At 49.4% G+C, this 24,009-nt stretch overlaps 1 protein-coding gene across 2 annotated transcripts in view; it reads left to right on the top strand.

Moving 5' to 3' along the window:
• The window catches only part of LOC144094592 (ornithine decarboxylase-like), a 94,899-nt gene that overhangs the window by 26,467 nt on the left and 44,423 nt on the right, over nt 1-24,009 (top strand). For both annotated transcript variants that reach the window (XM_077628519.1, XM_077628512.1), the window contains one exon: nt 20,001-20,062. The gene's annotated coding sequence lies outside the window, so the exon portion shown is untranslated. The remainder of the gene's footprint in view (nt 1-20,000; nt 20,063-24,009) is intronic.

The following is a 24,009-nucleotide window of genomic DNA, read 5'->3' as shown; positions in this document are numbered from 1 at the left end:
CGCAGCAACCACGTCCGTCCTAAAGTATTTTATTCAAGCCAAGCGATGACGCCGGCTGCTGCAACAACAAATACGCCCCCCCTCCCGTTCACCTGAAATGCAGATCTCAGATTATGCTAAGTGCACTTGCTCATGTAATAGGTAACATTAACTCTGTGCTACACTGAAAAAATGGCGCAGCTAAAAGCTGGCACTAATTTCATACGCATGGAACCACAAGATGGAAAGGAAACATTCACATAAAAGAGACCCTATTTGAGGTAAAGTATCAGCTTATGATTAATGCACAATATCCTCCCGAGACGTCCGAAGAGACACTCCTTGAAAACAGTGCAGATTTTTTTACTTTTTGTAGTGCGCAGTGTTACGTTCACGCCTTTCGAGGGGGGGGGGGGGGGGGGGGGGGGTCAGTCACAAAGCAACCTAATTCGTTGCTATCTACGGGTCCTGCTGAAGCGAGGAGAATTGAGCCAACAAGGCGGTAACCCGCAAAACATTATTTATTTCTCTGCCTGAAGACGAAACTGGGGGTCCGCTCACCCCTGGCTTTTAGGAGCCTCTGGTTGTCGCTTTGGTAGATCGGGGCTCCACTCCAATCGTCTCGCGTCGGCGGGCCGCGGCTGCTTCGGCTCTCCTGTGGTCTGCCTCTCTTCCCGGCGTCTCGGCTGGCGGTGCTGTGATGGGTCGAGGCCACAGGACTCTTGGGCGTTTCAGCTGGCGGTGCTGTTACGGGTCGAGGCCACAGGACTCTTGGGCGTTTCGGCTGGCGGTCAGTTTGCTACGGTCCCTGAGGTCCGGCTTCGCTGACTATAGACCAGCGCGATCTTGCGTCTGTTCGCCTCACCAGTCTCTGCTCGACTCCTTTCCTTTGTCTCCGCTGCCCCCGCCGCGTCTCTCCGGAGATTCCCTTTTTCTCTCTCTCTCTCTCTGGGTAATCTTCGCCCAACGGTTTTTTCGTCGTCGCTGCTCACACAGCCGACCAAGGGCACCCGCCAAATTTCTAGGAACCCGCGGCCGTTACGGCGGGAAGGCCGATGGCCTCGTTGGTGATCGGTCGAAGGGGATCAGGTGTCCCTCGGAGGGCAACGCTTCTCTGCAGTCAGTCTCGCCTCCTCTGCTGGCAGCCCGTCTGGTGCCACCAGCCAAACTCCTCCGCCACCTCGAGCCGTTACGCAGCCCGTCGTGTCCGCTGCTAGTAAGGTCGCCTGTCGGCCTGCACACACATACGCACAAACGAACTCGTCTGAGCGCGCCGGGGGGGGGGGGGGTGGAGCACCGCACAAACCGCAGGGAAGACTGCGGTTACGTTGGGCACCACGCGCAGCCTCTCCTCCTTAGCCGTCTGGCTGTCTTTGCACGTCTGTCTTCTGCATCGCCCGCTGCATTCCCCACCACCATCTTCGCTGACATGTCTGGGGCGATAAATTTGAAGGCAGGCAAAAATGTCTTGGGCACTGGTCGCCGGGTTAGTTCTTTTCAGTAATGCCTCGGCCTCCCGTATGCGGCCCTTCGCAACCCCCTCTTCTTACTAAGAAATTTTCTACGAAAAATTCGTGGACACCTCACTTTCACAACCGGCAGTACGTAGCAAACTCCGCAACTAAATCTTTTAGCCACAGTCACAGTGCGAGTGCGGCAAAACCGCTAAACATCGTCCTCGCGCACAAGTGGCACCAGTTGCGTGGCACGGCACAATGTGGGCGCACCCTCAGTCCCCCCCCCCCCCAGGCAGAGGAATAAATTTCACACTGCGGACAACTCTGACCTTAACGTAAAACACGCAACCACAGAAAAGCCACGGGAGCAGGTAAAAGGAAACGCTCTTCCCATTCTATTGGCATGCAAAAAAATAATCGCAGCAGCTCGTAGGAATATGTTAGATTGCCAAAACGTATTAGAGAGTTTATAAGTGATTATGGAGGGTATATAAGCGGCCCCCCGCGACTTCTTAGGTCGGAGTCGTGGGTTGGCGGAGGTATCATCGAAGCGCGAGTTTCATCTTGATTGGCGAGCTCGAACAATACCTCTGGTGGGACGTTCTGCAAACCATTTTCGGAGACATCGAGTGGCGGAGACCCGGAATTCACCGTCAGGCGTGGTCGCGCCGAACTTCCTAGCGCACTGGGGGAGGCTTCGGCACCTCCGGCATGACGCAGCCTATTAGCATGGACTATCTTCTCGCCTCCAGACTGGGTGTGGCGAATGCGAGCGGTCACGTTGGACAGGCTCTCCACTGTTCGATATGGGCCGACCCACTGTGGCGACAGCTTTCTCGCGAGCCCCTTTGATGGGGCCCCAGCGCGCAGATACACTCTATTGCCTGTCTTGGAACCTGCCTCCCTGCTAGCGCTTTCCAGACGCCTTACTCGTGACTCTGCGGCCGACCGGAGGGTCTCTCTTGCCGCCTTGTGTGCGTCACTTAACATTTGCGCGAGCTAAGCCCGGTAGTCGTCTATGGTGCCATAGTGGCCTTTGGGTTCCTCGTATGCGGCCCCGGGTAGCACTGGTTGCCTACCGTAAAGTAGAAGGAAAGGGCTTTCCTGAGTTCCATCGTGCACGGAAGAATTGTATACCGATGTTGCGAACTGCAGCCAAAGATCCCAATCACGCTGATCTCTATGCACATAGTGCGAAAGGATCTTAATCAGCGTTTGGTTCAACCTCTCGACGGCCCCGTTGCATTCAGGGTGGTTGGCTCTCGTCCGGAGTTTTTGACGCCCAGCCAGCGGTAAACAGTTTGCATCAGCTTTCCGGTGAAATTAGTCCCTTGGTCAGTGAGTAGCTGTGAAGGAACCCCGTGACGCAATACCACCCCTTCGACAAATGCCCTCGCCACAGTCTCAGCCTTTTGGTTCTCCAGAGCGAACGTTTCGGCATACCGCGTCAGGTGATCCACAAATGCGAGAATTTAGCGCTTGCCGGAAGTCGTGCTCGGCAAAGGCCCTCCGATATCCATGGCAGTCTTCTCGAACGGTTTGTGTACGTCCTGAAAAACCTGCAGTGGAGCGGGTTTCTTTCCTTTCGGGATTTTTCGAAGCATGCAGGATTCGCAGTTCCTATAATACTCAGCGATGTTCTTCCTCATGCTAGGCCAGAAATACCCTTTGCTGACCCTCTGACGGGTCTTTTGGAAGCCTAGGTGGCCTGCGCTGGGTATGTCGTGATGCAGCCGCAGGATTTCCCCTCTCATAGAGGACGGAATAACGCTCCGACCCGTCTCGTGTGCCCTCTCCTTGAACCTTAGAATACCCTGCTGATCCAGACAATATCGGTCAGCTTCCTTTCCCTCCGTGTTCTCACACTTATCTACAATTTTCATAATTGACGGGTCACTCTTCTGCTCATCGTGTAGATGAGCACACTCCACCGAGGGCATAAACTCGGTTACGCGAGTTACGGCAGAGCGGCTGAGGGCATCAGCGTTGATTTGTCTTCCCCGGCCGACGAAGGACTTCAACGCTATATTCCTGTAGCAGCTGGTTCCAACGAGCCAGTCTAGAGTTCGGGTCTCTGACATTCATTAGCCACTTCAGCGGTTGACAGTGAATAATAATTTTGGAAGGGCGTCCGAAGAGGTAACAACGAAAGTGGCGCACTCCCCACACCAGTGCTAGGCATTCTTGCTTGGTTGCACCGTAGTTCTGCTCAGCCGCGTTAAGCTGCCTACTCGCGTAAGCTACCGAATGTTCCTCGCCGTCGTGCATCTGTGACAAGACTGCGCCGAGGGCATGCTTAGATACATCAGTGGCTAGTATGAATGGTTGGCTGAAATCTGGGGAGCGAAGAACAGGGGCTTCCACAAGTCCATTTATCTCCAGTCGAGACAGCTCTATCACCTTCATCTTTCCGCTTGATACGGGCGACAAAGACCTACAGGCCAGAAGGCACTCACTCATCGCTGGAAACACTGTAGTCTCGATCAGCGCGACGGATATGCTCCCTTCGGGCCCACCGCACGCGTTATCCCGTATCGCGGGCCCACCAAGCGCTCAGATATCGATCGGGATATAAGCTCCGGCTACCCGAATCATGCCCTGGCTGAACAACATGTCGATCCGTTGGTCTCTTAAGATGTCCTGTCCGATGATGCCGGCCACAGGCAGCATGACACTGCCGTCGCACACAAAAAAACTGCTAATGAACGAGTGGCTTCCAAGTGCCAAAGGTATGCGGTAGACGCCGAACGTGCTTATGCGGTCTCCGGTGATGCCGATAAGGGTTACCTGGCTCTCGCACCTTTCGAACACATTCTCCCAGTTTGAGTTTATGCCTGTCAGTGCGCTGCGCTTTAACAGGCTGACTTTGGAGCCTGTGTCCACGAGACACTTCACAGAGCTGCCTGCCATCTTGCACTCGACTATCGGGCTCGTCTCCCGGCACAGATTCACTACTGCCGCGCACTGTCCCCGTTCGCCCTGGTTGACGACGGAGGCCGTACTCAGTTTCCCTGTATCCTTGCTGCCGTCTGGTCCTCGTCGCGATGGTTACTAAACTGGGTCCTTGACCTTTGCCTGGACCAGCGAGGCGTCTGACGTGTCCGACAGAAGCAAGCGAAATGTCCGGCCCTGCCGCAAGAAAAGCAAACGCCGAAATTATCGCCCTGGCGGGGCTCCCCGTTCGATTCGGGCTGGCTGTGTATTCTGAGGCTTTCCTCTAGGAGTCTTTCTAAGCATTCCAAACGCAAGCCGAGTCCGCCCTGCTCCCCCGAGCCTTCAAGCTGACTGACAGCTGCAGCGCGTGTACGGGACGTCTTCTCAATTTCCTCCTCCCTGGCCGTCACTTCTACAGCGTCGGAAAAGTTTTTGAGGTCTCGCGACAGAGGAACCACCGGACTGGGTCACGAAGGCCAGTAAGGAATTGGGAGAGAAGTTGTTCATTTAGGATCTCGTGCCTTGCACTTCTCTTCGACGTGTCCTCGCCATCAACGTCCCTCAAGGTCTCCGCCCCGAGTCTCTTCAAACATCTCGCGAAAGAGCGTACATCTTCACTAAAGTTCTGGCGCGCGTTCAAGAACTTTTCAACTTTTGTGCTCGCCGGTTCGTTATCAAAACGCTTCAATGCGAGCGCTTTGAAAGTTTTGTATGCGACAGCGCTAGCCACCTCCTCATCTCTCCATGCGAAATCCTGAGCCGCCGCGACCATTTTGCACCGCACCATCCCAATCGTGTTTTTCCTGCCGTCCTTCCAAGTTCGCCACCTGTTCTGACATTTGAAGAAAGTCTCTGATTTTGGGACCCGTGCCGTCTGCTGTGAACGTCGGAATTATACCGCCGAGCATTAGTGCGCTAGCTCCCAACGTTCCGTCGTGAGCATTCTGTGATTGCGGTAGCGACATGCTGGCCCCTTTCTCCTCGGGTGCAAGGGTAAATGTCTCGCACCGCAACTTCAGCAAAATCCCACCGCTGCCACCACTTGTGACGTTCCCACCTGTTGGGGGGTGGGGGTGGTCAGTCACAAACCAACCTAATTCGTTGCTATCTACGGGTCCTGCTGAAGAGAGGAGAATTGAGCCAACAAGGCGGTAACCCGGCACAACATAATTTATTTCTCTGCCTGAAGACGAAACTGGGGGTCCGCTCACCCCTGGCTTTTAGGAGCCTCTGGTTGTCGCTATGGTAGATGGGGGCTCCACTCCAATCGTCTCGCGTCGGCGGGCCGCGGCTGCTTCGGCTCTCCTGTGGTCTGCCTCTCTTCCTGGCGTCTCGGCTGGCGGTGCTGTGATGGGTCGAGACCACAGGACTCTTGGGTGTTTCAGCTGGCGGTGCTGTTACGGGTCGAGGCCACAGGACTCTTGGGCGTTTCGGCTGGCGGTCAGTTTGCTACGGTCCCTGAGGTCCGGCTTTGCTGACTATAGACCAGCGCGATCTTGCGTCTGTTCGCCTCGCCAGTCTCTGCTCGACTCCTTTCCTTTGTCTCCGCTGCCCCCGCCGCGTCTCTCCGGAGATTCCCTTTTTTTCTCTCTCTCTCTCTCTCTGGGTAATCTTCGCCCAACGGTTTTTCGTCGTCGCTGCTCTCACAGCCGACCAAGGGCACCCGCCAAATTTCTAGGAACCCGCGGCCGTTACGGCGGGAAGGCCGATGGCCTCGTTGGTGATGGGTCGAAGGGGATCAGGTGTCCCTCGGAGGGCAACGCTTCTCTGCAGTCAGTCTCGCCTCCTCTGCTGGCAGCCCGTCTGGTGCCACCAGCCGAACTCCTCCGCCACCTCGAGCCGTTACGCAGCCCGTCGTGTCCGCTGCTAGTAAGGTCGCCTGTCGTCCTGCACACACAAACGCACAAGCGAACCCGTCTGCACGCGCCGGTGGGGGGGGGGGGGGAGCACCGCACAAACCGCAGAGAAGACTGCGGTTGCGTAGGGCACCGCGCGCAGCCTCTCCTCTTTAGCCGTCTGGCTGTCTTTGCACGTCTGTCTTCTGCATCACCCGCCGCATTCCCCACCACCGTCTTCGCCGACATGTCTGGGTCGATAAATTTGAAGGCAGGCAAAAATGTCTTGGGCACTGGTCGCCGGGTTAGCTCTTTTCAGCAATGCCTGGGCCTCCCGTATGCGGCCCTTCACACAGAGTCTTTCTTTGTGATTCGTTCTCTGCTGCGTTCGAGCCCGTGGCCGTAACCTCTCTCGCACATGCTCTTGTCCGTTCTCGCACGTGCTTGTAGCATCCGCGTTCCTTCTCTTCATGTGTGACAGTGTTTGTGCGTGGTTGGCTCCTGACGTGCAGAAAAATGTCTTTAAATATGCTCGGGCCAACACTAGCGTACTCGTTCCAGACCGACCTCACCTGGAACTTGCGACGCCGTTGGAAAGTAAATAAAATTAAAAATCAAAATGCAGCTAACACAATCACTCTTTATTGCAGTTTTAAGCTGATGCTGTTTCGCAGGTGGTGTCAGCCGTTAGTATGCTAAACATTGCATAATGTATCAAGGCGTTAGGCGCAGTGAGCGAAAGTAGCGCAAATTCTCCTAATGTTCACGATTCTGAAGAGCACTGTTTTTGAACACGTCTAACAGTCTCGCGCAAAATGTCACCACACTTCATTTCTGCATCAGTACCATTCAGTGAAGCGAAGGCCTGCTATCTTTTTTTTTCACAAGCGTGTCCTTACTCTTCCCTCGCCGCGTAAAACAAGCAATTTCAATGTGGTATATGTGAAGCTAATAGAGTATACGTGCAGCTAATAGAGTTGTCTTTTTCATTACATAAAAAAGCAGAATACGTATTGCTGACCAGAAAAAAAACTTTGATATGCAAAATTTGAGAAACATGCACACAAATTCACAAAACTATTAATATTCACTGACACATTAGGAAAAAAAATTGAATATACATTTTGTGCGGTGCGTCAAAAACGTGCATCCAAAGTTACAGAACTCTTCAAGCTAAACTTTCCGATAAGTAAAAAAAAAGCCAGTAAAAAAGTCAGTATGTCGCACGAAGCGCATTAGGTGTCTCCGCAGTGCAGTCCCAATGTCGACTCCGGGTTGTCTTGGATAAAAGCGGTTCCGCTACGCTGCTGGTCCCACAGAAAGCAGCGCATGTCCTCGGCAACGGCGAAAACAAAAGTTAAGAAGGGCACCTGTCGAGAGAGTACGAGCTAGGGGGAGCAATCATCTCTGTCCAAACTAAAATAAGACGAATGGACGTCATATTTTCACACAAAGCTGTCGCTCGCATCTACACAGTCAATTGTCGATGCCACGAAATCGCGAGCACACCAGCCGTTGCTGAGCAGGGTCGGGGTGAACCGAGGACGCCGCCCTGGATGCCATGCTCGCCCATGATCGCTTGACATTGAGAGATTGCGAGGCAAGTTTAAAAATATTCTGCCATAGGACTCACAAAAAAAATGAATTCGAAACTGCAGTACACTTCTTTCGCAACGTATTGTATTGCGTCATTTGACCAGAAGCGTGTCTTTATCGCACAGAATGGGCCATTTTGCGCCATCGTTCAAATTGAACGGTCTAAATAGGCATGACAAGGAAAATGTTAACACTTATACAGTAAAACTGGTACGATTCTGAAAAAAATATCACTCTGAAAAGCTCAGAAAATTTACTCAGATAAGAAAACGGGAGGCAATGAGAAGCCGATACGAGCGTAAGACAAAAACGCATATGGCAGCCCGGCGGCCACTGAATAAAAAAAAATCCACCAATCATTGCCATCATAGACGATGAGATTTTTAGCAGTAACTGGTCACTTTATCTTGGCTTACTATGATGACGGTGATGCAGCGATGGCGTAGAATGATGCAGCGATGGCGTAGAGATAGAACATCCGCCTCGCGTGCAAGAGGACCGGGGTTCAAATCCTGGTGCCGCGCAATTCTCCACCGTGTTTAAACAAAAATCCCCGTGTCGATGGAACAGCATACCCAGGCCTGGAGTGCGGCCTGATCTCGGTGACCAGAACCGACAACGCACTCTCTCACCAGAGCAGGATTTGGCCACCCTGGTGTAGTACTTGGCCACAACCTTCTATGATCAAACCAATTAACCCTCGGCCCTCAGTCCCCAGCGGCTGCAGAGCAACTGACCACGGCGGCGGTCAGACCTGTGACGCAGCGGAGGGTGCTAAGAATCTCTGCCTCCGGACAGGCCGCCATTGGAATCTGAACCTGGCAACGCTTAACGCTAGAACTTTAGCTATAGTGAGGCTAGCCTAGCAGTGCTGTTTGAGGAACTAGCGGGAATTAAATGGGATGTGATAGGGTTTAGTGAAGTTAGGAGGACAGGTGAGGCGTATACAGTACTAAAGGACGGACACATACTGTGCTATCGCGGGCTTGAGAATAGACGAGAACTGGGTGTGGGATTCCTCATTAATAAGGATATAGCTGGCAACGTAGAGGAGTTCTACAGTATAAACGAGAGGGTAGCAGCTATAGTAATTAGGCTGAATAGGAGGTACAAGCTGAAAGTGGTGCAGGCCTACGCACCCACATCCAGCCATGATGACCAGACCGTTGAAAGTTTCTATGAGGACGTAGAATCGGCAATGAATAAAGTAAAATTGCAGTACACTGTACTGATGGGCGACTTCAATGTGAAGGTGGGCAAGTTATTAGTCGAATTCGCGCATAGAAATAATTTACGGATCATGAATACCTTCTTCCGCAAACGAGAAAACAGGAAGTGGACCTGGAAGAGTCCCAATGGTGAGATTAAAAATGAAATCGACTTCATACTATGCGCTAAACCTGGCATCATTCAGGATGTGGCCGTCCTCGGAAAGGTGCGTTGTAGCGACCACAGAATGGTAAGGTCTATAATTAGCTTAGACTTGAAGAGGGAACGGAAGAAGCTAGGGAAGAAGAAGACCATTAACGAGTTAGCCGTAAGAGGGAAAGCACAGGAGTTTAGGATAGCGCTGCAAAACAGATATTCGGCTTTAACTGAGGAAGATGATATTGATGTTCATTCAATGCAGGATAATCTGACATCAATAATTACGGAGTGCGCAGTAGAAGTAGGCGGTAGGACAGTTCGAAAAGATACCGGGAAGCTATCTCAGGTGACGAAAGATCTGATTAAGAAGCGCCAAAACATGAGGGCATCTAACCCTACCGATAGAATATAACTAACGGAGCTATCAAAGTTAATAAATAAGCGCAAGGTAGCCGACATAAGGAAGTTTAATATGGAGAGAATCGAGCATGCTATAAAGAACGAAGGTAGCCTAAAAACAGTGAAGAGGAAACTAGGCATAGGTAAAAACCAGATGTATGCATTAAGAGACAAGCAGGGCAATGTCATTAGCAATATGGATAAGATAGTTAACGTAGCCGAAGAGTTCTACACAGACCTGTACAGTAGCCAATGTAATCAGAGCGTTAATGAGAAAGACAGCAGTGCACAGCAATGCGTCATCTCGCCAGTAACGAAAGATGAAGTAAAGAAAGCCCTAGAAGCAATGACAAGGGGAAAAGCAGCTGGGGAGGATCAGGTAACAGCAGATCTGTTGAAGCATGGAGGGGACATCGTGCTAGAAAAACTAGCCACCCTGTATACGCAATGCCTTATGACATCGACTGTACCAGAAGCTTGGAAGAATGCAAACATTATCTTAATTCATAAGAAGGGAGACGCCAAGGACTTGAAAAATTAAGGCCGATCAGCTTACTATCCGTTGCCTACAAGGTATTTACTAAGGTAATCGCTAATAGAGTCAGGGCAACGTTAGACTTTAATCAACCAAATGATCAGGCAGGCTTTCGCAAAGGATATTCCACAATAAATCATATTCACACTATCAATCAGGTGATAGAGAAATGCGCAGAATATAACCAACCTCTATATATATAGCTTTCATTGATTACGAGAAAGCATTCGACTCGGTGGAAACCTCAGCAGTCATACAGGCATTGCGTAATCAGGGGGTAGAAGATCCTTATGTCCAAATATTGGGAGATATATATAGCAACTGCACAGCTACTATAGTTCTCCATAAAGTCAGCAATAAAAAAATTCCAATAAGGAAGGGCGTCAGGCAAGGAGACACGATCTCGCCAATGCCGTTCACCGCATGTTTACAGGAGGTATTTCGAGGCCTGAATTGGGAACAGTTGGGAATAAGAATAAATGGTGAATACCTAAATAATCTGCGATTTGCTGATGACATTGCCTTGCTGAGTCACTCAGGAGGTGAACTGCAAATCATGATCAATTAATTAGACAGGCAGAGCAGAATGCTGGTTCTAAAAATTAACATGCAGAAAACAGAAGTAATGTTCAACAGTCTAGCAAGGGAACACCAATTCACAATTGGCAGTCAGCGCCTGGAAGTGGTAAAGGAATACGTCTACTTAGGGCAGGTAGTGACAGCTGATCCGGATCATGAGAGGGAGATAACTAGAAGGATACGAATGGGGTGGAGCGCTTATGGCAAATTCTCGCAGATCATGAGGGGCTGTTTACCAATTTCCCTCAAGAGGAAAGTGTACAACAGCATAATCTTACCGGTACTCACCTACGGGGCAGAAACGTGGAGGCTAACGAAAAGAGTTCAGCTTAAGTTAAGGACAACGCAGCGAGCCATGGAAAGAAAAATGATAGGTGTAACGTTAAGAGATCGGAAGCGGGCAGAGTGGGTGAGGGAACAAACACGGGTTAATGACATCCTAGTCGAAATCAAGAGAAAGAAATGGGCTTGGGCAGGGCATGTAATGCGAAGGCAAGATAACCGCTGGTCCTTAAGGGTAACGGAGTGGATTCCAAGAGAAAGTAAGCGTAGCAGGGGGCGGCAGAAGGTTAGGTGGGCGGATGAGATTAAGAAGTTTGCAGGCAAAGGGTGGATCCAGCTGGCAAAGGACAGGGTTAATTGGAGAGACATGGTAGAGGCCTTTGCCCTGCAGTGGGTGTAGTAGGGCTGATGATGATGACTATGATGACGATAGGATAGGATAGTGTCACGAGTGAGTGCGAGACGCCGCGGCAAGAAATGAAACGACTAAAGAAACCACGGCACGCAGCGGACGAAACCGACATAGACACTGGGAGGTAGCGAAGCAGACGGCGCAAAGTGCGCGCGTCTGCGCGGAAGCAAGAATCGTTTACGTGGAGACGTAAGAAAAGCAGACGGCGTGTGCGCACCGCTCCGGGAATCGCAAGTGCCTGCGAATCCACGGCTGTGAAGATACATGGGCGCAACGCAGCCGCGGGGCGAGGAGGATGGCATGCAACGGCGTCCCCTCCGTGCGGCCGCCCCGAGGAGAGACAAAGGGACTCGAGCTTTGACGCGGTGTAGGAAACACGCACTGAGGCCGCCCTCCTATTGCCGACGCATACCGGCAACGATCCGGACCGTCGAGACGCTCCTTCGGCTACGCTCCGCAGGCCCCCGCGAGGTCTCCTCTAGCGACATTCCTCACCACCATCCACCTTGAGTACCGATTGGACTGTTATTATTCTCCTTTTGATTGTTATATTGGCTACAAAGACTATGATTAGACCAATTTGGCGTTTTTCTTAACACCACCTGCGTGTGGAAACTGTTTTGTGCATGCTTCTCCATGTGATGTAAACCCTTTTTTATTATTTAGTTTTTTAGTTCACGTTCATTGTTTCATTAAATCTTGTTTTGGGAGACGTACTACTCTCTGGTTCTGACTCACGTTCTAGACAGATAGTGACAGATAGGAATAACTTTATTAAAACGCCCGCAACCGACGGGTTAACGCGTCGTGACGTTGGCCAAGCGTCGACCCGGGGTTATGCCCTGCTCTGCACTACCCCAGTTCGGCCCCCGTTTGTGGTGGGTCGTGAGGCTTGTGCTTTTCGAGCGCACCCAGGCCTGCTGGACGGCCCATATGATGACGATGATTTCGTCTTATTGGCACGTGGGCAGCTTAGCCAAAAAGCGCCATAGCTAACGTGTTGTGGTGCGCACAAGGGGTTCAAAGACTAATTTATCCAAGCACTCCTTCCTACAGAAGACAAGCACCAGGCCAGGGAAAGCTTGTGCACATTACAGAGTAGCCACTGGTCATACAATGGGTAAAAGCGATCCCACTGCCTTCTCCTGGGTTTCTTTGGGGTGAAAGGCTTGTAAAATGGGTCTCTGACGTCACCTTGTGTAGACCCAAAACACCTTGTGCCCTGACGCCCTTTGGCCAAAGTTAACCTTGTCGGTGGCCTCGCTAAGTTGAACGGCACCCGGTGCGATAGCCTTGCACTGCACCCCCTCCTCCCTTTGCTTCATCTTGATGCCCTGCTTCGCTGTGGAGGCTGTGCTGCACTAAACCACATGAGCGATATTTCACCAAGGCACGACGTGAAAAATCTGTTTAGGGAAAATAATATGGCCTTGTGTATATACAAAAGACATACGTTGCCTAACAGCTAGCTGGAAGCTTCGTCCGGCCCGAAAACCGCTCTTCGTCTCCCTTTTCGTCCGCACCTGATATCGTGACATGACCCACCAGCTGCGGAATCGCGTTCCTGGTGCTATAGGATGGAAGCGCATCAGCTGCGCGGTGCGTCTTGAGCCAGACAACATTAACAACGTCAGTCGCGTGGCCGGAGGACGATGTCGGATAATTGAGCGGAACAATTACGCAGGCCACATCGGTCACCTGACGGAGTATGTGGTAATGTCCAATGTACGGAAAGATGTTTTTAGTGAGTGCTACCCAGCGAGATTGACACAACATGAGGACTAATGACCTCAGACAGATGTGGACTTCCTGATGCTGGCGGTCGTAAATCATCCTCTGGTATGTTTATGGCGTGGAGAGGCGGGTACGGTCGAGTTGGAGCGTCAGCTTGGCTTGCATGGAATGACATCTCGTACATACAGTGTCGTTGAGGCGTCAGCAGGCCATACTATGCTTGCAGGCCGAAGGGCAATGTTTGGTGCTGGCGAACAAAGAATAAAGCGGGGAAAATACAGCAGTGGCCGGACGGGAAGACCTGCAAGCGAGAGTGACATAATGTCCTAATAACTGTGGCCAGCTGAGGCACAGCCTTTGTCAAAATTAAAGACCGCAGGGAGTTTGCCTCTTGACCAATGCTGTGCGGCTCATTATGTACATTTAGCGTTCTAAACGCCTTGGAGACCGGAACTGTCATCCTGCTCTTCAAGAATTTAGGACTTGCAGGGATCTCAGAGGAGCCCCACGGCACTTGGTTATAAGCAAATGCCATGGGCACTTATTTCTAATGCATGACATTAGGAGGGCCATGACGGCGAAAACTGTCCGGCGTCGGTGCCTGTGTTAGGTCTTCTCGTGCTAGCTGTGGCACGTGAAGTTTAAGGGGATTTCTGCCTCTCCACTTTCTACCTAAAAAACACCCCCCTTTTCACTTGTTCAGGATTGGAGGGAAAGGCCGGACTAAGAATGACCCAGCAAAAAAGAAAATGCCCAAGAGAAAAACTACAGAGAATGTTTACTACATTCGAATCAGTGCGAAAACACGAATTTTTGCTACGCAGAAGACGGCGATGGGCGGGCAAATGCGACGGAACGGAGCACTCGCGCTAAGCGAGCTGCGACCCAATTCTTGGCCGATCCCCTTGGGTATGTGTCATTGTATGGGGATAACAACAACAACGACAAGGAATCAGACAACGGACGATTTTATGCTCGGGATTGGTACCAATCGGATTAGTGCTTAAACACTAAAATATTCAGACAGCCATAGGCTTACGTGCAAAATAGACAGCCTCTGTGCAGAAATGAGGCTTGCGGGAGCTGTACCTTATCCCAATTGATTCTGAAGAGCCACCGGGTCTCGCAAGCCCCATTGTTGACTGCGTTTGGAACGGTCACCTGCCGGCCAGTGGCGCATCGCTTAAACGCTGCACCACTGCGCTGATAGTGGTATGAACGCACGCCACGATCTATCAGTGGGATACGTCTTGCGTAGTTACAACAGCCGAAGTTGACAAAAAAAAGCGGGCATGACAAAATGCGGAGAGTAAAACATTTAGGGGCGACCAATTGGACTGATGGGGAGGAAATGCTAGAGCATGCATGCTTCTTTACCTCACCTATTTATTCCAGTTCTGATTCTATTCCAATTCTGAATTCGTTGTCTTTCACTCCTCAATCTCTTTAGTTTCTGAATCTATTCCAATTCCGAATACGCAACTACGCAAAATGTGCCACATTGATAGAACGTGGCGAGCCCTCATTCGACTACTGGCGCAATGGCGCAGCGGTTAAGAGATGTACGACGGTATTAGCAGGTGGCTGTTTCGAACACAGCCACCGGTGGGGCTGTAAGCCCGGGTTGCTCTTCCCGAACAGTGCAAGAAGGAACAGCTCACGCAAGCCTCGTTTTTGCACATATGTCTGTATATTTTGCACGTAGGCCTGCTGACAGCCGAGTCATTTCCTTCTTAGCCATTTTCATTTTTTCTAAGTCATTATTCGTCCGGCGTCTCCCTTCTCTACCGCACAAGTGGAGAAAAGGAGGACGGGAACGGTGGTTGACAGGTGGCAGGTGGAGAGAGGCAAATCTCCCTAAAAACCATCTAGCAGGTGTAGGCTTTACGCAGACGCGGACGCCGACGACGCCGTGGGATACTTTTTGCCTTTGTCGCCCTCCTAGTGGTATCACATTAAAAGTACGATCCCTGGGAAAAGAAGTATCTCTCAGACAATAGCAAGTCTGCGGGCAATATAGAGTTATAGACAGCCTCCTGAAGAGCTATATCTGCACAAATGAGGCTTCCGGGAGCTAATGAAAAATTTGAGCTCGGATAGAATCAGAATTGGAATAGATTGGCGAGTGAAAGAAGAGTACTATCAATTTTCTCAGCATGAGTTTAACTCATCGCACCTATTTCTTATCAAAATGCCGTACATGGGAGGGAATATCAATGAATTTTCGGTTGCGGCGTTCATTAAGGTCATTGTCCTTGGGCACAACAGGCTGTGGTCAGTTTGTGTCAGAACGCGAGCGGAGGATATCATTAGAAACTTGTGAGCTGAACTAGCGTCCTCGATAACTATTTTCCCTGGAGTACCGCGACGAAGGACACTGTCTTGCAGAAGAAAATCTGCAACATTGGTAGCGTAAGTTATGGCTAATGGACTCGTCATAGCGTACCTGGTTGTATAATCAGTGACAAAGCCAACCCAGTTATCATCTGAGCGAGACATCGGGGAAGGTGCCAGCAGTTTGAGGTCAACGCGATATTTAAGGATTGGGGGAATGCCATCAGGCTGAAGGGCACCAGCAGGCGACGTAGATGCCATTTTACTTTGTTCACACAGATCACAGGAGGCAACATAGCCTCATACAATGCGGCACAAGCCAGGTCTAAAGATATCGCTGCAAACCCTGTCGTACAGTCTGCGTCACCCTAGTGTAGAGCGCTCGGGCGGTGCACTACCGTGCAGACAAATACAGATCTTGTCGCCGCCGCTTGGTTCCAGAGGCAACACTTAAGCTGAAGTAGTGCCAGATATAACCGCAAACAAAGTAGACACGACCATTTTGCCCAGAAATCAGGGGCTGCTCTGTAATTTCACTATTTGTTACCAGGCACGCGCTGCTCAAGCGCTCTACACTAGGGTGACGCCGACTGTACGCGCGCGGCAAGCCAGGACGACTGGCGGCGGGCAAATCATAGATTTCCTTCAAGACACCCGAAAGGAACGGAAGCGCTGGGGAACCACGAGCAGCAACTCACGCCTGTCGGAGTGGATATCACGGCGATAAAAGAGTGCTCCCGCGCGAAATAAATATACGTAGAGAGGAATTCCGGTTTGCTGAGTCGATACACGTCCACATGAACCTCCAAAGCGAGAGCGCCCACCTCCGCTTGGCAGTGGCAGGTGCATAACAAAGACCCAGCAGCGTGACATTAAGAGGATAGAAACCGTCAGGTATAGCGAATGGGGTCTTTCCACGGTTCATGTAATCCACAGCGATCTCACGATAGCAGGAATGTAGATCGACAGCTGAAATTGCGCCTGTCATCATGAATACTTAAAAATGTCTATTCGTGCATCAAACAACTGAAGAACAAGCGTCAGTCATTTCTTTTTAACGGTAATTAGAAAAAACACGCACGACGGTCAGCTCAGTTAAAACAATAGTGTTGCAGATCCCAGCGCGGGGGCCTTATTAACCTGGAAAAGGCACCTTTTCCAACTAACCCATACGCCATAGTATTGTTGAACGACCCCTTGCCAGGGTCTGAAGCTCCGTTTTTTTTTTTTTTTGAAACTCAGCTCATCAGCGCCCGTGTTTTTTTCTTATGTGTCCCCCTGGCCAGACAGGATTCCGGGATACGCGCGACTTTAAAATGATAAATAATGAAGGACTAGACACTGCAAACATTCTGTGACAGTGATGAATACCTGATTTGACAAGGTGAAAGCTATCACTGCAGAGAGCATTTATTGGCAAAAAATGCAGATACTGTCTGAGGATGTAAAAGTGCGTATCCGCGTCGATGTTCTCCTTGCAAATCGTGCGAAAATGAGAGGCAAGACCACCTTTACCTCCACCTGCAACATGAAGTCCTTAATCAGCCCTATCAGGTCACGGGCATTACGTCCTGGCCAGTTCACGTTTGTTTTCTACAATTTAGACGCAATAACTTCCAGAAGCAAAGCATCTATTTCTCTGAAATATAAGGGGTTCTGCAAGTGAAACCGGTTGTCTGGCACATTAATAATTTGTTCACCACCAAAAGAGACACTCCTCCTTTCCGGCAGCTGCGGTCTGATTTTCGCAGCAAATATGGCACAGAAAGAACACCGGCCAGTCTGCGGTATCCACAGTTACTCTAATTCAAATGTATGCGAAGTGCTGAAAGCTGTAGTTTAAGCTTTAATAAAGTCACAAAAGCTTCCCACGGCTAGTCGAAAACTTTTTCGCCCAAGCAACGCGTTGAGGACGTGTATCATGCGCTTATTGCTCGGCAATGTCGACATATGTCGGCAGTATGCAAAAGCACCTCGAAAGTCAACACTGCTGCAAGTAAGGCTGTGGACCTGGCAGGGCCGACATTTTTTGCGAGACGAGTGTGAGGGTAGCTCTAAGAAAATAGGAAAGTGAGGGTGAGAGCAAAGAAATGCCAGTAAATTTAACAGAATGAGGGTGATAGTGAGGGAGGGACAAGGTTCGAAAGGAGAAAAGGGTGGGAGGATGAAAATCAAAAACTGCCCGCCTCCGGTTACAGGGATGGAAAGGAAGCCAGACAAGTGGTAGCTCAAGCGTACCTACAAAGTGCATCATAAAGAAAGCGACCTTAGATTTCACATTATGAACATAACAAATGGGAAGAGTTCAGCGTCTAACGGTTCGGCCGTCGCTTCGCCACTTTAATTGACAAGCGCATCAGCTTTACTTTTGAGCGCACCATCCCTCGCTGCCTCTAAAGAATGCACTGGAAACGTGTAGGAGTAGCGGATAAACAAAACACAAACTGGATGATAAGTGTGAGGCGCGTGCGCTGGGCCAGACCAATCGGTCCGACTAAGCCGACTGTGCTGAATGACAGCGCTTCATGAACACCGTCACGTGGAAACCCGTGCGGCCAATTACAGCGGCAAGACGTGAAAACAGCGGGCACAGCTGGCGAAAATGAAGGCGCGCCGGCTGTAGTCAGAAACAAAAAGAAAAGTACATATATATAAACAAATGTGCGTGCAAAACCTGACAAAAATGTTCAAAATGGATCAGAACTGCGTAGCTGCAGCACAGCTTATCTGAGAACTCATTCTCTCTTTCATAGTTTTGTGTCGAAAGAGCAAACATGTTTCATTTCTACGACGTTGCGATATTTGGTATGCACCAAAACAAGCGTGTCTGCAAGCATTTTTGATCCGCCCTTTCACCGTCGAACCCTGTGCAGTGCGCAGTCGGAACGTCAAACGTTCCACTGCGGGCCTAATTTTGGCCACCTAAATTTTGGCCACCTAATTTTGGCCACCTAAGAACATGTTGGTTAGTGGTTTGGTAGTGTCTTCGAAGATCCTGTGTCAATGGAAACATGACAGTAGATGTCACTGGAGAGCGCTCATTCAATTCACCGAATATGAAGTTAAACTTTGCGTAAGCGTTCCAAAACCTGTCGTCAGAGCCTTTCTTTTGAACCGTCCCATTTTGGGTGAACTCATATTTTCTAGCGCTTAGTGAACAAAAGCGCACACCCAAAAGGAGGTTTTATTTGCTTCATATATATGGAGTATTTTATTCACTTCCTTATACAAGTGAGGTATTTAGGAGTACAAGGGAGTCTATTACTACGCACTGAAATGGAGCCCAAAATTTGCGTCATGTTTATTTATCCTCATTCAGGCTCACTCTTACAACAGTGCCGGCGGCGGGAACGGGCAGTAGCTGCGGGGGCCGCTGGCGATCCAACTTGCGAAACTGCGCTGCCCTAATGCTACCCCGCGTCGCGCGTTCATTTCGCCGTCTGCAAGCCCAGCAGCGGCGTAGGCGGAGGTGGCAGGAGTCGTCTGCTTGTTGTCTGCTTTTGCTGTACGAGCTCGTTTGGTTGGCTATGTTCGTAGATAAAGGCATGTAACATAAGAATCAATAGTTCAGATCTGAAAAGAGTCGCGGGGTAGTTTTCACTGTCTGCACCACGCTATATTTGAGTAAAAACCACAGCAGAATAAGTTGAAAATGAAAACACCGCTGAAGGTTGTTTGGTTTGTCTGTGTTTGCTTTCATATGTATTTCTTTAAGGCTTAGATTTTCAATATTACTGAGGAAAATTGTAGCCTCATCAGCTCAATCAAGATCTCAGCGTTGAAACTATGTTCTATCACAGTTTCACGTTCATGCAACGCATTATGACCTGCTGCAACACACCGAGAGAACCACAATGAAAAATGCTGTGAGAATTAGGCCTAAACGGAGGCTCTCACGGGGTGGCGACACTAACAGAAGAAGGTCAGGCATGGTTAAAACACTGGAGGCTTCTCAAGAGGAGTTAAATTACGTATCTTACTGTAGCTAAAAACGGCGACAAGCATACCTTGTACCGCGGCAGGCGCCCGTGAAAGCGCAGAAGTGAGCAGGGATCCAGCGACGATGGTAACCAGGGTTTCGTCACTCACCGCCATTATCAGACGACCGACCAGAAGCAAACGAGTCGCTAGTTGGCGGTGCGCATGGCGCAAAATGGTGTTTGTTTTACTCCACTTGGGACATGGGGAGCATTTAGACCAAGAAACTCCATTTAAAAATGGGACTTATAAGGAGGAGCATTCTCCTTTATACCCCATTATTTAGTGCAGGGAGTAAAATTGGTAATTTAGCACATTTTTACTCCATATTGATGGAGTAAATGTTCCCGCACATGGAGTATAAAAGGTGGCGCCAACCATTTAAACTGCCATTTGGGTTGATTCTTGTTTACAGTGTGCCACATTGTGATCGTTCTGCTCTTTGACCTCTCTCCAGCGCAGGCGGCGCGCACCATGTGAGAAATGTGAGCTGCCAGGTGCGCATCTGTTGTCTTCCTGTGCTTCCAAAATGACGTGCGCGAAACCTACCTTTCCGCCGCACGTTTCTCTCCACACAGGTCTATAAACTGGAGAGCGCAAGTTCGTCGCTCACCTGAAGGCACGAAAGCATCCCACGCAGGTAAGTGCGTCTAGATTCGCTGTCTTCGTTACATTTTTTTACTGAACAATGACGAATGTTGTTGAGCAGAAGATGATTGCAGCTGCACTCCAAAAACAATGTTTTGTAAATATTGCGCAAAAAAAAAAGATCTTTACCCAACTTTTGCGGCTTTTCGTTCAAGCCCTAGCGCTTTATAAGAGTGGCAAGGTGTATGCATACATTCGTGGTGATAATAGTATTTCTAGCACCGTGTACGACACTTGGCTGCTTTAAATTCAACTTCCGAAAGTATCTGCCCATCGCCTGCGCGTTTACATCAAAGGGTTCCCCCTGAGGTCAACTTCACAGAAATTTCTTCCGAGCACAATGCGATAGTTAGGTTTCTTGGAGCTCGTTAGACATATGTTTAGCCTCAGGGATTCGCGTAAAAAAACAGCACTTGTCATCGCAGTCTGCTTACGAAAATAGCTTGTGGTGAAGATAGCCGTCTTTTCTATTTTGGCCTTTTCTAGTCTATAAAAGCTCCATTTCCAGTGACAGCTAGGCTCTTTGTCATTATAAAGTGGTAATTAACCGGTCAATTTTTCCTGAGTGCCAGCACAGAGGCCCTCGGAAATAAGCATAAATAGTCTTGAGAGAGAGAGAGAAAAAAAAGTCCAGTTTGCCAAGATATATAAAGACACTTTGTTAACACTTCTCGACGATCGCTGCCTGCAGTGATATAACGCTCGCGCCGACTTGGCTGGAGCGCAAGACGCATTCATAAAGAAATGGTAGACGGTGTATGTTTCCTAGGCGCGAAAGTTAACTCGCGACTACAGAGCGCAAAAGCCCCGCTTTAATTTTTTCTACCGGCAAAGTCAAAGCGACGCTTTTTTGAGAATAGTGCGTCGTCCCACGCTGATGTCGTAGGTGAGAATGGCGGTATGTCGACTGCACATCGTTTTGGTATTAACGCAGAAAAAAATAACGCTTAAATTGTTCAAACTGTGGGATTTAACGCCGAGAAGTGACAAATGGGCTACTAGGGCCGCCGTAGGGGAGAGCCGAGGATTAATTTAGACTACCTTGGGTTCTTTAACATGCGCCGGCATCACAGCCGAACGCCCTATCCACTGAGCCACCGCGGCGAGTGCACGGAGTAAGATTTAGACCGAGAGCGGCTGCTTGAGAAGATACACGGCCCCAAGTTTTCGCAGCAAAGCCAAACGTCTTACGTCGTTCTTTAGCAGCACTGACAAAAACACCAGGGTCTCACTCCCCCCTCCCACGTTTATTTGGAGCACAGTCAACTTCTTACACCCTCGTTAAAGAACTCCGCGCTGGCGTGGCATTTTTCAGTGAAAAACATCGCGCGTACTTTGTCTGCGAGATTCAGGTCATGAAGAAAGTCTCACTGCGAGTGTACATCAACATGTTCCGTGCGTCTGTTTACCGCACTGCACAAAAGCAAGGCGCAGTACAAAAACAGCGCCGAGCTTCGACATCCTGACAAACCAGTTGCACTAGCATCTAAAAGCACGTCCCTGCGAGTATAGTCAAGTTGTTTTACCGTCCACGCGTTTGATACTTGCGAACATTAGACCAATAAATGATTTCTACTGTGAGGCGCGGATTTGTTGAGTCACTGCATGAAAATCACTCCTTTTGTTCGCCCACTTCAGTACTCGTAAAGGCAGACTATGATTAGTGTTTTGAGAGTGGCGTCAGAAGTGGTATCTGAATTCATGTTTCCTCCTCAGAAACATTGGCTTCTCAAACAACTTTGGCGGGAGCATTGACCATTTTTCCACGATTTGGAGATAAATACGACGTTTTCTGGTGGCTCGTTCTTTCGATTTTGTGCCATTTACACCTTCACTTCATTTCTTATCTTCCGCTTTTTTTTTACTTTTTCATTTCCTTAATTTAATTCTTATTATTTCTCTTATTTTTTAACACAGCGGGATAACATGTGCCGTAGCCATCAGAAGGCCCTTTGCCGCCCGTAGATCTATATGGGCTGTCATGTGTCGTTCTCATCACCGCCAACAGCGCGCCACCGATGCCCCCAATGAACTTATCCACGTGACTTGACAGGCGCCATTTTATTGCCCAGCGCGAAGCTACAGTGGTGCAGGCTAGAGCACGTGGGGGATGAGCCAATTAGACGCGTGCGGCGGCCTTTTGCCGGGCTCCGGGAGCAAAATGGTGGACAGTGTGACGTCGCCGCATAAGAGAGTATGCACCTACGTCACAGCGTCCGTCACGGGAGTCATAGAAATACAGTATGACCTATAGCTCGCCGTGGGCGTGCTCTAAAATACTAGAAGCATTCGCTAACAATTTCGCCGGTTGGAACATCACCAATAAAAAAGGCGTGCCTTGAAATGACAGCAAGACGCTTTCCCCCCTAGCTGTTCCTGATTCCTTACTAAACTAAAGGCTGTTACCTGAAGTTCTACTGATTTCATGATAAAATAGTTATTGGAGTCCTTCTGGGAAAGGAAACCGCCTCAGTTCGGCTGATTCGGCTGCTGAGCCCAAGGTCGCGGGATCAAATCCCAGCAGCAGTGGCAGTATTTTGAGATAGTGGAGATGTAAAAACGTCCGCGTCCTGTACGATATCACTGCACGTTCAGAACTCCAGGTGGTCTAAATTAATCCGGAGCCCTCCAATACAGTGTTACTCATAGCGCGAATGACGCTTCAGAACATTAAACCCCACACACCACTTACCATTCACGGCGAGCACATACACCCATGAGCATACGTCTTCAAAACAAATTTTTACCGCCTGTTGTGTATAGTGAATGTCAAAACTTTCTCTTGTTTCTTCATTTCTGACTACCTTTAAGTGCAAGTGGTTACTATAACACCTACCGTGCAGCTTTCGGGGTGGCTCAGTGGTTATGGCGCTTGGCTGCTGGCCCGAAAGACGTGGGTTCGATCCCGGCCGCGGCGGTCGAATTTCGATGGGAGCGAAATTCTAGAGGCCCGTGTTCTGTGCGATGTCAGTGCACCTTAAAGAACCCCAGGTGGTCGAAATTTTCGGAGCCCTCCACTACGGCATCCCCAATAGCCTGACTCGCTTTGGGACGCTAAACCACCATAAAAAAAACCTACCATGCCAATTTATTTACTTTTTTTATTTATTTCACCCCTCAGGCTCCTTACAGTTGGGGAGTAATGTAGAAGAAGGACACATATGAGAAATATAGAAAAATTAATGCAGCGTACAAGATATACAACGTTAAATAAAACCTGGAAATATAATGTTAGCTAAAGCATCGCGAAAAATGAGTCACCCTATCCTTTCTTGCTATCGCTCCCCCCCTTTCTTTCCCTCTCCCTGTTATTTTATTCTCGCTAGTCGCAGCTCAGGTGCTTCAGGTTTGGATGACAGATGCCGTGGCTTGCAACTCTTTTCCTTCCATTGTTATTTTATTATTAAATAGCCACTAACAACAACGACAACAACAACAATATTGATGATTTCTGCGGAAAGGTTGTTCTATTCTCGATCGGTACGATGTACGAACGACTGATTGAAAGTTTGTGCGGTCAATTATTTATTGACCTCTTCGTGACGATGGTCGATGCGATGGAATATGTATTAAGGGTAAGGGATGAGATGATGGCGCAGTGAGGGGTGATGTTAAAGTGTATGATAAAGGCTAAGACGGAAAATTTTTCTACTAATTGATAGGGATGAAATGTCGAGTCTGGATTTTGCTTCAGTTATGCTAGCTTCCCTGTCATAGTTAAAGAGAATAAAACGAACAGGTTTATTTTGAACAAGTTCAAAGTGCACTTATTGGTTTCCCGAGATAGAGATTACAAACTGGCGTCGTGCACTACAATTTTGGCCAAATTCGTGACATTTAAAGCATAACTTTAAATGAAGATAGGGTCTTAGAAAAGTTACGACGCAAACAGCTAGCATGCGGTTAGCATTGATCATTATGTTTTGAATATGAGGCGAC

The sequence above is a fragment of the Amblyomma americanum genome, chromosome 1 (genome assembly GCF_052857255.1).
Source record: "Amblyomma americanum isolate KBUSLIRL-KWMA chromosome 1, ASM5285725v1, whole genome shotgun sequence".
Classification (NCBI taxonomy): Eukaryota; Metazoa; Arthropoda; class Arachnida; order Ixodida; family Ixodidae; genus Amblyomma; species Amblyomma americanum.
This window is presented reverse-complemented; position numbering and strand designations above follow the sequence as displayed.